The 13,625-nt window shown below is 56.6% G+C and overlaps 1 protein-coding gene across 5 annotated transcripts in view; it reads right to left on the bottom strand.

Moving 5' to 3' along the window:
• The window catches only part of LOC139549143 (cell adhesion molecule DSCAML1-like), a 225,519-nt gene that overhangs the window by 90,072 nt on the left and 121,822 nt on the right, over window positions 1–13,625 (bottom strand). The gene's annotated exons all lie outside the window — the stretch shown is intronic.

The raw sequence follows: 13,625 nt of genomic DNA, 5'->3' as shown, positions 1-13,625 counted from the left end.
CTGCAGAGAGGTAGAGAGAAGGAGAGGGGGTAGACATGCCCTCTACTGAGAGTTAGAGAGAAGGAGAGGGGGTAGACATGCCCTCTACTGAGAGTTAGAGAGAAGGAGAGGGGGGTAGACATGCCCTCTGCTGAGAGGTAGAGAGAAGGAGAGGGGGGTAGACATGCCCTCTGCTGAGAAGTAGACAGAAGGAGAGGGGGTAGACATGCCCTCTGCAAAGAGGTAGAGAGAAGGAGAGGGGGGTAGACATGCCCTCTGCTGAGAGGTAGAGAGAAGGAGAGGGGGGTAGACATGCTCTCGCAGAGAGGTAGAGAGAAAGAGAGGGTGTAGACATGCCCTCTGCTGAGAGGTAGAGAGAAGGAGAGGGGGGTAGACATGCCCTCTGCTGAGAGGTAGAGAGAAGGAGAGGGGGGTAGACATGCCCTCTGCTGAGAAGTAGACAGAAGGAGAGGGGGTAGACATGCCCTCTGCAAAGAGGTAGAGAGAAGGAGAGGGGGGTAGACATGCCCTCTGCTGAGAGGTAGAGAGAAGGAGAGGGGGGTAGACATGCTCTCGCAGAGAGGTAGAGAGAAAGAGAGGGTGTAGACATGCCCTCTGCTGAGAGGTAGAGAGAAGGAGAGGGGGGTAGACATGCCCTCTGCTGAGAGGTAGAGAGAAGGAGAGGGGGTAGACATGCCCTCTGCTGAGAGGTGGAGAGAAGGAGAGGGGGTAGACATGCCCTCTGCAGAGAGGTAGAGAGAAGGACAGGGGGGTAGACATGCCCTCTGCAGAGAGGTAGAGAGAAAGAGGGGGGTAGACATGCCCTCTGCTGAGAGGTAGAGAGAAGGAGAGGGGGGTAGACATGCCCTCTGCTGAGAGGTAGAGAGAAGGAGAGGGGGTAGACATGCCCTCTGCTGAGAGGTAGAGAGAAGGAGAGGGGGTAGACATGCCCTCTGCAGAGAGGTAGAGAGAAGGACAGGGGGGTAGACATGCCCTCTGCAGAGAGGTAGAGAGAAAGAGGGGGGTAGACATGCCCTCTGCTGAGAGGTAGAGAGAAGGACAGGGGGGTAGACATGCCCTCTGCAGAGAGGTAGAGAGAAGGAGAGGGTGGTAGACATGCCCTCTGCAGAGAGGTAGAGAGAAGGAGAGGGGGGTAGACATGCCCTCTGCAGAGAGGTAGAGAGAAGGAGAGGGGGTAGACATGCCCTCTGCTGAGAGGTATAGAGAAGGAGAGGGGGGTAGACATGCCCTCTGCTGAGAGGTAGAGAGAAGGAGAGGGGGTAGACATGCCCTCTGCAGAGAGGTAGAGAGAAGGAGAGGGGGTAGACATGCCCTCTGCAGAGAGGTAGAGAGAAGGAGAGGGGGTAGACATGCCCTCTGCTGAGAGGTAGAGAGAAGGAGAGGGGGTAGACATGCCCTCTGCAGAGAGGTAGAGAGAAGGAGAGGGGGTAGACATGCCCTCTACTGAGAGTTAGAGAAAAGGAGAGGGGGTAGACATGCCCTCTACTGAGAGTTAGAGAGAAGGAGAGGGGGGTAGACATGCCCTCTGCTGAGAGGTAGAGAGAAGGAGAGGGGGGTAGACATGCCCTCTGCTGAGAAGTAGACAGAAGGAGAGGGGGTAGACATGCCCTCTGCAAAGAGGTAGAGAGAAGGAGAGGGGGGTAGACATGCCCTCTGCTGAGAGGTAGAGAGAAGGAGAGGGGGGTAGACATGCTCTCGCAGAAAGGTAGAGAGAAAGAGAGGGTGTAGACATGCCCTCTGCTGAGAGGTAGAGAGAAGGAGAGGGGGGTAGACATGCTCTCTGCAGAGAGGTAGAGAGAAGGAGAGGGGGGTAGACATGCTCTCGCAGAGAGGTAGAGAGAAAGAGAGGGTCTAGACATGCCCTCTGCTGAGAGGTAGAGAGAAGGAGAGGGGGGTAGACATGCTCTCGCAGAGAGGTAGAGAGAAAGAGAGGGTGTAGACATGCCCTCTGCTGAGAGGTAGAGAGAAGGAGAGGGGGTTAGACATGCCCTATGCAGAGAGGTAGAGAGAAGGAGAGGGGGTAGACATGCCCTCTGCAGAGAGGTAGAGAGAAGGAGAGGGGGGTAGACATGCCCTCTGCTGAGAGGTAGAGAGAAGGAGAGGGGGTAGACATGCCCTCTGCAGAGAGGTAGAGAGAAGGAGAGGGGGTAGACATGCCCTCTGCAGAGAGGTAGAGAGAAGGGTAGACATGCCCTCTACAGAGAGGTAGAGAGAAGGAGAGGGGGGTAGACATGCCCTCTGCAGAGAGGTAGAGAGAAGGAGAGGGGGTAGACATGCCCTCTGCTGAGAGGTAGAGAGAAGGAGAGGGGGGTAGACATGCCCTCTGCTGAGAGGTAGAGAGAAGGACAGGGGGTAGACATAGCCTCTGCAGAGAGGTAGAGAGAAGGAGAGGGGGGTAGACATGCCCTCTGCTGAGAGGTAGAGAGAAGGACGGGGGGGTAGACATGCCCTCTGCTGAGAGGTAGAGAGAAGGAGAGGGGGGTAGGGGGGTAGACATGCCCTCTGCAGAGAGGTAGAGAGAAGGAGAGGGGGTAGACATGCCCTCTGCTGAGAGGTAGAGAGAAGGAGAGGGGGTAGACATGCCCTCTGCTGAGAGGTAGAGAAAAGGACAGGGGGTTAGACATGCCCTCTGCAGAGAGGTAGAGAGAAGGAGAGGGGGGTAGACATGCCCTCTGCTGAGAGGTAGAGAGAAGGAGAGGGGGTAGACATGCCCTCTGCAGAGAGGTAGAGAGAAGGACAGGGGGGTAGACATGCCCTCTGCAGAGAGGTAGAGAGAAAGAGGGGGGTAGACATGCCCTCTGCTGAGAGGTAGAGAGAAGGACAGGGGGGTAGACATGCCCTCTGCAGAGAGGTAGAGAGAAGGAGAGGGTGGTAGACATGCCCTCTGCAGAGAGGTAGAGAGAAGGAGAGGGGGGTAGACATGCCCTCTGCAGAGAGGTAGAGAGAAGGAGAGGGGGTAGACATGCCCTCTGCTGAGAGGTATAGAGAAGGAGAGGGGGGTAGACATGCCCTCTGCTGAGAGGTAGAGAGAAGGAGAGGGGGGTAGAAATGCCCTCTGCAGAGAGGTAGAGAGAAGGAGAGGGGGGTAGACATGCCCTCTGCAGAGAGGTAGAGAGAAGGAGAGGGGGTAGACATGCCCTCTGCTGAGAGGTACAGAGAAGGAGAGGGGGGTAGACATGCCCTCTGCTGAGAGGTAGAGAGAAGGAGAGGGGGGAGACATGCCCTCTGCTGAGAGGTAGAGAGAAGGAGAGGGGGTAGACAAGCCCTCTGTTGAGAGGTTTAGAGAAGGAGAGGGGGTAGACATGCCCTCTGCAGAGAGGTAGAGAGAAGGAGAGGGGGGTAGACATGCCCTCTGCTGAGAGGTAGAGAGAAAGAGAGGGTGTAGACATGCCCTCTGCTGAGAGGTAGAGAGAAGGAGAGGGGGGTAGACATGCCCTCTGCTGAGAGGTAGAGAGAAGGAGAGGGGGTAGACATGCCCTCTGCTGAGAGGTGGAGAGAAGGAGAGGGGGTAGACATGCCCTCTGCAGAGAGGTAGAGAGAAGGACAGGGGGGTAGACATGCCCTCTGCAGAGAGGTAGAGAGAAAGAGGGGGGTAGACATGCCCTCTGCTGAGAGGTAGAGAGAAGGAGAGGGGGGTAGACATGCCCTCTGCTGAGAGGTAGAGAGAAGGAGAGGGGGTAGACATGCCCTCTGCTGAGAGGTAGAGAGAAGGAGAGGGGGTAGACATGCCCTCTGCAGAGAGGTAGAGAGAAGGACAGGGGGGTAGACATGCCCTCTGCAGAGAGGTAGAGAGAAAGAGGGGGGTAGACATGCCCTCTGCTGAGAGGTAGAGAGAAGGACAGGGGGGTAGACATGCCCTCTGCAGAGAGGTAGAGAGAAGGAGAGGGTGGTAGACATGCCCTCTGCAGAGAGGTAGAGAGAAGGAGAGGGGGGTAGACATGCCCTCTGCAGAGAGGTAGAGAGAAGGAGAGGGGGTAGACATGCCCTCTGCTGAGAGGTATAGAGAAGGAGAGGGGGGTAGACATGCCCTCTGCTGAGAGGTAGAGAGAAGGAGAGGGGGTAGACATGCCCTCTGCAGAGAGGTAGAGAGAAGGAGAGGGGGTAGACATGCCCTCTGCAGAGAGGTAGAGAGAAGGAGAGGGGGTAGACATGCCCTCTGCTGAGAGGTAGAGAGAAGGAGAGGGGGTAGACATGCCCTCTGCAGAGAGGTAGAGAGAAGGAGAGGGGGTAGACATGCCCTCTACTGAGAGTTAGAGAGAAGGAGAGGGGGTAGACATGCCCTCTACTGAGAGTTAGAGAGAAGGAGAGGGGGGTAGACATGCCCTCTGCTGAGAGGTAGAGAGAAGGAGAGGGGGGTAGACATGCCCTCTGCTGAGAAGTAGACAGAAGGAGAGGGGGTAGACATGCCCTCTGCAAAGAGGTAGAGAGAAGGAGAGGGGGGTAGACATGCCCTCTGCTGAGAGGTAGAGAGAAGGAGAGGGGGGTAGACATGCTCTCGCAGAAAGGTAGAGAGAAAGAGAGGGTGTAGACATGCCCTCTGCTGAGAGGTAGAGAGAAGGAGAGGGGGGTAGACATGCTCTCTGCAGAGAGGTAGAGAGAAGGAGAGGGGGGTAGACATGCTCTCGCAGAGAGGTAGAGAGAAAGAGAGGGTCTAGACATGCCCTCTGCTGAGAGGTAGAGAGAAGGAGAGGGGGGTAGACATGCTCTCGCAGAGAGGTAGAGAGAAAGAGAGGGTGTAGACATGCCCTCTGCTGAGAGGTAGAGAGAAGGAGAGGGGGTTAGACATGCCCTATGCAGAGAGGTAGAGAGAAGGAGAGGGGGTAGACATGCCCTCTGCAGAGAGGTAGAGAGAAGGAGAGGGGGGTAGACATGCCCTCTGCTGAGAGGTAGAGAGAAGGAGAGGGGGTAGACATGCCCTCTGCAGAGAGGTAGAGAGAAGGAGAGGGGGTAGACATGCCCTCTGCAGAGAGGTAGAGAGAAGGGTAGACATGCCCTCTACAGAGAGGTAGAGAGAAGGAGAGGGGGGTAGACATGCCCTCTGCAGAGAGGTAGAGAGAAGGAGAGGGGGTAGACATGCCCTCTGCTGAGAGGTAGAGAGAAGGAGAGGGGGGTAGACATGCCCTCTGCTGAGAGGTAGAGAGAAGGACAGGGGGTAGACATAGCCTCTGCAGAGAGGTAGAGAGAAGGAGAGGGGGGTAGACATGCCCTCTGCTGAGAGGTAGAGAGAAGGACGGGGGGGTAGACATGCCCTCTGCTGAGAGGTAGAGAGAAGGAGAGGGGGGTAGGGGGGTAGACATGCCCTCTGCAGAGAGGTAGAGAGAAGGAGAGGGGGTAGACATGCCCTCTGCTGAGAGGTAGAGAGAAGGAGAGGGGGTAGACATGCCCTCTGCTGAGAGGTAGCGAGAAGGACAGGGGGTTAGACATGCCCTCTGCAGAGAGGTAGAGAGAAGGAGAGGGGGGTAGACATGCCCTCTGCTGAGAGGTAGAGAGAAGGAGAGGGGGTAGACATGCCCTCTGCAGAGAGGTAGAGAGAAGGACAGGGGGGTAGACATGCCCTCTGCAGAGAGGTAGAGAGAAAGAGGGGGGTAGACATGCCCTCTGCTGAGAGGTAGAGAGAAGGACAGGGGGGTAGACATGCCCTCTGCAGAGAGGTAGAGAGAAGGAGAGGGTGGTAGACATGCCCTCTGCAGAGAGGTAGAGAGAAGGAGAGGGGGGTAGACATGCCCTCTGCAGAGAGGTAGAGAGAAGGAGAGGGGGTAGACATGCCCTCTGCTGAGAGGTATAGAGAAGGAGAGGGGGGTAGACATGCCCTCTGCTGAGAGGTAGAGAGAAGGAGAGGGGGGTAGAAATGCCCTCTGCAGAGAGGTAGAGAGAAGGAGAGGGGGGTAGACATGCCCTCTGCAGAGAGGTAGAGAGAAGGAGAGGGGGTAGACATGCCCTCTGCTGAGAGGTACAGAGAAGGAGAGGGGGGTAGACATGCCCTCTGCTGAGAGGTAGAGAGAAGGAGAGGGGGGAGACATGCCCTCTGCTGAGAGGTAGAGAGAAGGAGAGGGGGTAGACAAGCCCTCTGTTGAGAGGTTTAGAGAAGGAGAGGGGGTAGACATGCCCTCTGCAGAGAGGTAGAGAGAAGGAGAGGGGGGTAGACATGCCCTCTGCTGAGAGGTAGAGAGAAGGAGAGGGGGGTAGACATGCCCTCTGCAGAGAGGTAGAGAGAAGGAGAGGGGGTAGACATGCCCTCTGCTGAGAGGTAGAGAGAAGGAGAGGGGGGTAGACATGCCCTCTGCTGAGAGGTAGAGAGAAGGAGAGGGGGTAGACATGCCCTTTGCTGAGAGGTAGAGAGAAGGAGAGGGGAGTAGACATGCCCTCTGCAGAGAGGTAGAGAGAAGGAGAGGGTGTAGACATGCCCTCTGCTGAGAGGTAGAGAGAAGGAGAGGGGGGTAGACATGCCCTCTGCTGAGAGGTAGAGAGAAGGAGAGGGGGTAGACATGCCCTCTGCTGAGAGGTAGAGAGAAGGAGAGGGGGTAGACATGCCCTCTGCAGAGAGGTAGAGAGAAGGACAGGGGGGTAGACATGCCCTCTGCTGAGAGGTAGAGAGAAGGAGAGGGGGGTAGACATGCCCTCTGCAGAGAGGTAGAGAGAAGGAGAGGGGGTAGACATGCCCTCTGCTGAGAAGTAGAGAGAAGGAGAGGGGGTTAGAAATGCCCTCTGCTGAGAAGTAGAGAGAAGGAGAGGGGGTAGACATACCCTCTGCAGAGAGGTAGAGAGAAGGGTAGACATGCCCTCTGCAGAGAGGTAGAGAGAAGGAGAGGGTGTAGACATGCCCTCTGCAGAGAGGTAGAGAGAAGGAGAGGGGGTAGACATGCCCTCTGCAGAGAGGTAGAGAGAAGGAGAGGGGGTAGACATGCCCTCTGCTGAGAGGTAGAGAGAAGGAGAGGGGGGTAGACATGCCCTCTGCTGAGAGGTAGAGAGAAGGAGAGGGGGGTAGACATGCCCTCTGCTGAGAAGTAGAGAGAAGGAGAGGGGGTAGACATGCCCTCTGCTGAGAGGTAGAGAGAAGGAGAGGGGGGTAGATATGCCCTCTGCTGAGAAGTAGAGAGAAGGAGAGGGGGTAGACATGCCCTCTGCTGAGAGGTAGAGAGAAGGAGAGGGGGGTAGACATGCCCTCTGCAAAGAGGTAGAGAGAAGGAGAGGGGGGTAGACATGCCCTCTGCAAAGAGGTAGAGAGAAGGAGAGGGGGTAGACATGCCCTCTGCAGAGAGGTAGAGAGAAGGAGAGGGGGGTAGACATGCTCTCTGTAGAGAGGTAGAGAGAAGGAGAGGGGGGTAGACATGCTCTCTGCAGAGAGGTAGAGAGAAGGAGAGGGGGTAGACATGCCCTCTGCAGAGAGGTAGAGAGAAGGAGAGGGGGTAGACATGCCCTCTGCAGAGAGGTAGAGAGAAGGAGAGGGGGGTAGACATGTCCTCTACTGAGAGGTAGAGAGAAGGAGAAGGGGTAGACATGCCCTCTGCAGAGAGGTAGAGAGAAGGAGAGGGGGGTAGACATGCCCTCTGCAAAGAGGTAGAGAGAAGGAGAGGGGGGTAGACATGCCCTCTGCTGAGAGGTAGAGAGAAGGAGAGGGGGTAGACATGCCCTCTGCTGAGAGGTAGAGAGTAGGAGAGGGGGTAGACATGCCCTCTGCTGAGAGGTACAGAGAAGGAGAGGAGGTAGACATGCCCTCTGCAGAGAGGTAGAGAGAATGAGAGGGGGTAGACATGCCCTCTGCTGAGAGGTAGAGAGAAGGAGAGGGGGGTAGACATGCCCTCTGCTGAGAGGTAGAGAGAATGAGAGGGGGTAGACATGCCCTCTGCTGAGAGGTAGAGAGAAGGAGAGGGGGGTAGACATGCCCTCTGCAGAGAGGTAGAGAGTAGGAGAGGGTGATAGACATGCCCTCTGCAGAGAGGTAGAGAGAATGAGAGGGGGGTAGACATGCCCTCTGCTGAGAGGTAGAGAGTAGGAGAGGGTGATAGACATGCCCTCTGCAGAGAGGTAGAGAGAAGGAGAGGGGGTAGACATGCCCTCTGCTGAGAGGTACAGAGAAGGAGAGGGGGGTAGACATGCCCTCTGCTGAGAGGTAGAGAGAAGGAGAGGGTGATAGACAAGCCCTCTGCTGAGAGGTAGAGAGAAGGAGAGGGGCTAGACATGCCCTCTGCTGAGAGGTAGAGAGAAGGAGAGGGTGATAGACAAGCCCTCTGCTGAGAGGTAGAGAGAAGGAGAGGGGGGTAGACATGCCCTCTGCAGAGAGGTAGAGAGAAGGAGAGGGGGGTAGACATGCCCTCTGCTGAGAGGTAGAGAGTAGGAGAGGGGGGTAGACATGCCCTCTGCTGAGAGGTAGAGAGTAGGAGAGGGGGGTAGACATGCCCTCTGCAGAGAGGTAGAGAGAAGGAGAGGGGGTTAGACATGCCCTCTGCAGAGAGGTAGAGAGAAGGAGAGGGGGGTAGACATGCCCTCTGCTGAGAGGTAGAGAGTAGGAGAGGGGGGTAGACATGCCCTCTGCAGAGAGGTAGAGAGTAGGAGAGGGGGGTAGACATGCCCTCTGCAGAGAGGTAGAGAGTAGGAGAGGGGGGTAGACATGCCCTCTGCAGAGAGGTAGAGAGTAGGAGAGGGGGGTAGACATGCCCTCTGCTGAGAGGTAGAGAGAAGGAGAGGGGGGTAGACATGCCCTCTGCTGAGAGGTAGAGAGAAGGAGAGGGGGGTAGACATGCCCTCTGCTGAGAGGTAGAGAGAAGGAGAGGTGGTAGACATGCCCTCTGCTGAGAGGTAGAGAGTAGGAGAGGGGGGTAGACATGCCCTCTGCAGAGAGGTAGAGAGTAGGAGAGGGGGGTAGACATGCCCTCTGCTGAGAGGTAGAGAGTAGGAGAGGGGGGTAGACATGCCCTCTGCAGAGAGGTAGAGAGAAGGAGAGGGGGGTAGACATGCCCTCTGCAGAGAGGTAGAGAGAAGGAGAGGGGGGTAGACATGCCCTCTGCTGAGAGGTAGAGAGTAGGAGAGGGGGGTAGACATGCCCTCTGCTGAGAGGTAGAGAGTAGGAGAGGGGGGTAGACATGCCCTCTGCTGAGAGGTAGAGAGAAGGAGAGGGGGGTAGACATGCCCTCTGCTGAGAGGTAGAGAGAAGGAGAGGAGGTAGACATGCCCTCTGCAGAGAGGTAGAGAGAAGGACAGGGGAGTAGACATGCCCTCTGTTGAGAGGTAGAGAGAAGGAGAGGGGGGTAGACATGCTCTCTGCAGAGAGGTAGAGAGAAGGAGAGGGGGTAGACATGCCCTCTGCAGAGAGGTAGAGAAAAGGAGAGGGGGGTAGACATGCTCTCTGCAGAGAGGTAGAGAGAAGGAGAGGGGGTAGACATGCCCTCTGCAGAGAGGTAGAGAAAAGGAGAGGGGGGTAGACATGCCCTCTGCAGAGAGGTAGAGAGAAGGAGAGGGGGTAGACATGCCCTCTGCTGAGAAGTAGAGAGAAGGAGAGGGGGTAGACATGCCCTCTGCTGAGAGGTAGAGAGAAGGAGAGGGGGGTAGACATGCCCTCTGCAGAGAGGTAGGGAGAAGGAGAGGGGGTAGACATGCCCTCTGCTGAGAGGTAGAGAGAAGGAGAGGGGGGTAGACATGCTCTCTGTAGAGAGGTAGAGAGAAGGAGAGGGGGGTAGACATGCTCTCTGCAGAGAGGTAGAGAGAAGGAGAGGGGGTAGACATGCCCTCTGCAGAGAGGTAGAGAGAAGGAGAGGGGGTAGACATGCCCTCTGCAGAGAGGTAGAGAGAAGGAGAGGGGGGTAGACATGTCCTCTACTGAGAGGTAGAGAGAAGGAGAAGGGGTAGACATGCCCTCTGCAGAGAGGTAGAGAGAAGGAGAGGGGGGTAGACATGCCCTCTGCAAAGAGGTAGAGAGAAGGAGAGGGGGGTAGACATGCCCTCTGCTGAGAGGGAGAGAGAAGGAGAGGGGGTAGACATGCCCTCTGCTGAGAGGTAGAGAAAATGAGAGGGGGTAGACATGCCCTCTGCAGAGAGGTAGAGAGAAGGAGAGGGGGGTAGACATGCCCTCTGCAGAGAGGTAGAGAGAAGGAGAGGGGGGTAGACATGCCCTCTGCTGAGAGGTAGAGAGAAGGAGAGGGGGTAGACATGCCCTCTGCTGAGAGGTAGAGAAAATGAGAGGGGGTAGACATGCCCTCTGCAGAGAGGTAGAGAGAAGGAGAGGGGGTAGACATGCCCTCTGCTGAGAGGTAGAGAGAAGGAGAGGGGGGTAGACATGCCCTCTGCAGAGAGGTAGAGAGAAGGAGAGGGGGGTAGACATGCCCTCTGCTGAGAGGTAGAGAGAAGGAGAGGGGGGTAGACATGCCCTCTGCTGAGAGGTAGAGAGAAGGAGAGGGGGGTAGACATGCTCTCTGCAGAGAGGTAGAGAGAAGGAGAGGGGGTAGACATGCCCTCTGCAGAGAGGTAGAGAGAAGGAGAGGGGGGTAGACATGCCCTCTGCAGAGAGGTAGAGAGAAGGAGAGGGGGTAGACATGCCCTCTGCTGAGAGGTAGAGAGAAGGAGAGGGGGGTAGACATGCCCTCTGCAGAGAGGTAGAGAGAAGGAGAGGGGGGTAGACATGCCCTCTGCAGAGAGGTAGAGAGAAGGAGAGGGGGGTAGACATGCTCTCTGCAGAGAGGTAGAGAGAAGGAGAGGGGGTAGACATGCCCTCTGCTGAGAGGTAGAGAGAAGGAGAGGGGGGTAGACATGCTCTCTGCAGAGAGGTAGAGAGAAGGAGAGGGGGTAGACATGCCCTCTGCAGAGAGGTAGAGAGAAGGAGAGGGGGGTAGACATGCCCTCTGCAGAGAGGTAGAGAGAAGGAGAGGGGGTAGACATGCCCTCTGCTGAGAGGTAGAGAGAAGGAGAGGGGGGTAGACATGCCCTCTGCAGAGAGGTAGAGAGAAGGAGAGGGGGGTAGACATGCTCTCTGCAGAGAGGTAGAGAGTAGGAGAGGGTGATAGACATGCCCCCTGCAGAGAGGTAGAGAGAAGGAGAGGGGGGTAGACATGCCCTCTGCAGAGAGGTAGAGAGAAGGAGAGGGGGTAGACATGCCCTCTGCTGAGAGGTAGAGAGAAGGAGAGGGGGGTAGACATGCCCTCTGCAGAGAGGTAGAGAGAAGGAGAGGGGGTAGACATGCCCTCTGCTGAGAAGTAGAGAGAAGGAGAGGGGGTAGACATGCCCTCTGCTGAGAGGTAGAGAGAAGGAGAGGGGGGTAGACATGCCCTCTGCAGAGAGGTAGAGAGAAGGAGAGGGGGTAGACATGCCCTCTGCTGAGAAGTAGAGAGAAGGAGAGGGGGTAGACATGCCCTCTGCTGAGAGGTAGAGAGAAGGAGAGGGGGGTAGACATGCCCTCTGCAGAGAGGTAGGGAGAAGGAGAGGGGGTAGACATGCCCTCTGCTGAGAGGTAGAGAGAAGGAGAGGGGGGGTAGACATGCTCTCTGCAGAGAGGTAGAGAGAAGGAGAGGGGGTAGACATGCCCTCTGCAGAGAGGTAGAGAGAAGGAGAGGGGGGAGACATGCCCTCTGCAGAGAGGTAGAGAGAAGGAGAGGGGGGAGACATGCCCTCTGCTGAGAGGTAGAGAGAAGGACAGGGGGGTAGACATGCCCTCTGCAGAGAGGTAGAGAGAAGGAGAGGGGGTAGACATGCCCTCTGCAGAGAGGTAGAGAGAAGGAGAGGGGGTAGACATGCCCTCTGCAGAGAGGTAGAGAGAAGGAGAGGGGGGTAGACATGTCCTCTACTGAGAGGTAGAGAGAAGGAGAAGGGGTAGACATGCCCTCTGCAGAGAGGTAGAGAGAAGGAGAGGGGGGTAGACATGCCCTCTGCTGAGAGGTAGAGAGAAGGAGAGGGGGTAGACATGCCCTCTGCTGAGAGGTAGAGAGAAGGAGGGGGGGGGGGTAGACATGCCCTCTGCAGAGAGGTAGAGAGAAGGAGAGGGGGTAGACATGCCCTCTGCTGAGAAGTAGAGAGAAGGAGAGGGGGTAGACATGCCCTCTGCTGAGAGGTAGAGAGAAGGAGAGGGGGGTAGACATGCCCTCTGCAGAGAGGTAGAGAGAAGGAGAGGGGGGTAGACATGCTCTCTGCAGAGAGGTAGAGAGAAGGAGAGGGGGGGTAGACATGCTCTCTGCAGAGAGGTAGAGAGAAGGAGAGGGGGTAGACATGCCCTCTGCAGAGAGGTAGGGAGAAGGAGAGGGGGTAGACATGCCCTCTGCTGAGAGGTAGAGAGAAGGAGAGGGGGGTAGACATGCTCTCTGCAGAGAGGTAGAGAGAAGGAGAGGGGGGGTAGACATGCTCTCTGCAGAGAGGTAGAGAGAAGGAGAGGGGGTAGACATGCCCTCTGCAGAGAGGTAGAGAGAAGGAGAGGGGGTAGACATGCCCTCTGCAGAGAGGTAGAGAGAAGGAGAGGGGGGTAGACATGTCCTCTACTGAGAGGTAGAGAGAAGGAGAAGGGGTAGACATGCCCTCTGCAGAGAGGTAGAGAGAAGGAGAGGGGGGTAGACATGCCCTCTGCTGAGAGGTAGAGAGAAGGAGAGGGGGGTAGACATGCCCTCTGCTGAGAGGTAGAGAGAAGGAGAGGGGGTAGACATGCCCTATGCAGAGAGGTAGAGAGAAGGAGAGGGGGTAGACATGTCCTCTGTTGAGAGGTAGAGAGAAGGAGAGGGGGGTAGACATGCCCTCTGCTGAGAGGTAGAGAGAAGGAGAGGGGGGTAGACATGCCCTCTGCTGAGAGGTAGAGAGAAGGAGAGGGGGGTAGACATGCCTTCTGCTGAGAGGTAGAGAGAAGGAGAAGGGAGTAGACATGCCCTCTGCAGAGAGGTAGAGAGAAGGAGAGGGGGGTAGACATGCCCTCTGCAGAGAGGTAGAGAGAAGGAGAGGGGGGTAGACATGCTCTCTGCAGAGAGGTAGAGAGAAGGAGAGGGGGGTAGACATGCCCTCTGCAGAGGTAGAGAGAAGGAGAAGGGGGTAGAAATGCCCTCTGCTGAGAGGTAGAGAGAAGGAGAGGGGGGTAGACATGCCCTCTGCAGAGAGGTAGAGAGAAGGAGAGGGGGTAGACATGCCCTCTGGTGAAAGGTAGAGAGAAGGAGAGGGGGTAGACATGCCCTCTGCAGAGAGGTAGAGAGAAGGAGAGGGGGTAGACATGCCCTCTGCAGAGAGGTAGAGAGAAGGAGAGGGGAGTAGACATGCCCTCTGCTGAGAGGTAGAGAGAAGGAGAGGGGGTAGACATGCCCTCTGCAGAGAGGTAGAGAGAAGGAGAGGGGGTAGACATGCCCTCTGCTGAGAGGTATAGAGAAGGAGAGGGGGTAGACATGCCCTCTGCAGAGAGGTAGAGAGAAGGAGAGGGGAGTAGACATGCCCTCTGCTGAGAGGTAGAGAGAAGGAGAGGGGGTAGACATGCCCTCTGCAGAGAGGTAGAGAGAAGGAGAGGGGGGTAGACATGCCCTCTGCTGAGGGGTAGAGAGAAGGAGAGGGGGTAGACATGCCCTCTGCAGAGAGGTAGAGAGAAGGAGAGGGGGGTAGACATGCCCTCTGCTGAGAGGTAGAGAGAAGGAGAGGGGGTAGACATGCCCTCTGCAGAGAGGTAGAGAGAAGGAGAG

The sequence above is a fragment of the Salvelinus alpinus genome, chromosome 22 (assembly GCF_045679555.1).
Source record: "Salvelinus alpinus chromosome 22, SLU_Salpinus.1, whole genome shotgun sequence".
NCBI classification, from domain to species: domain Eukaryota; kingdom Metazoa; phylum Chordata; class Actinopteri; order Salmoniformes; family Salmonidae; genus Salvelinus; species Salvelinus alpinus.
The sequence above is the reverse complement of the archived record's forward strand: the minus strand, read 5'-3'. Positions and strand labels throughout refer to the sequence as shown.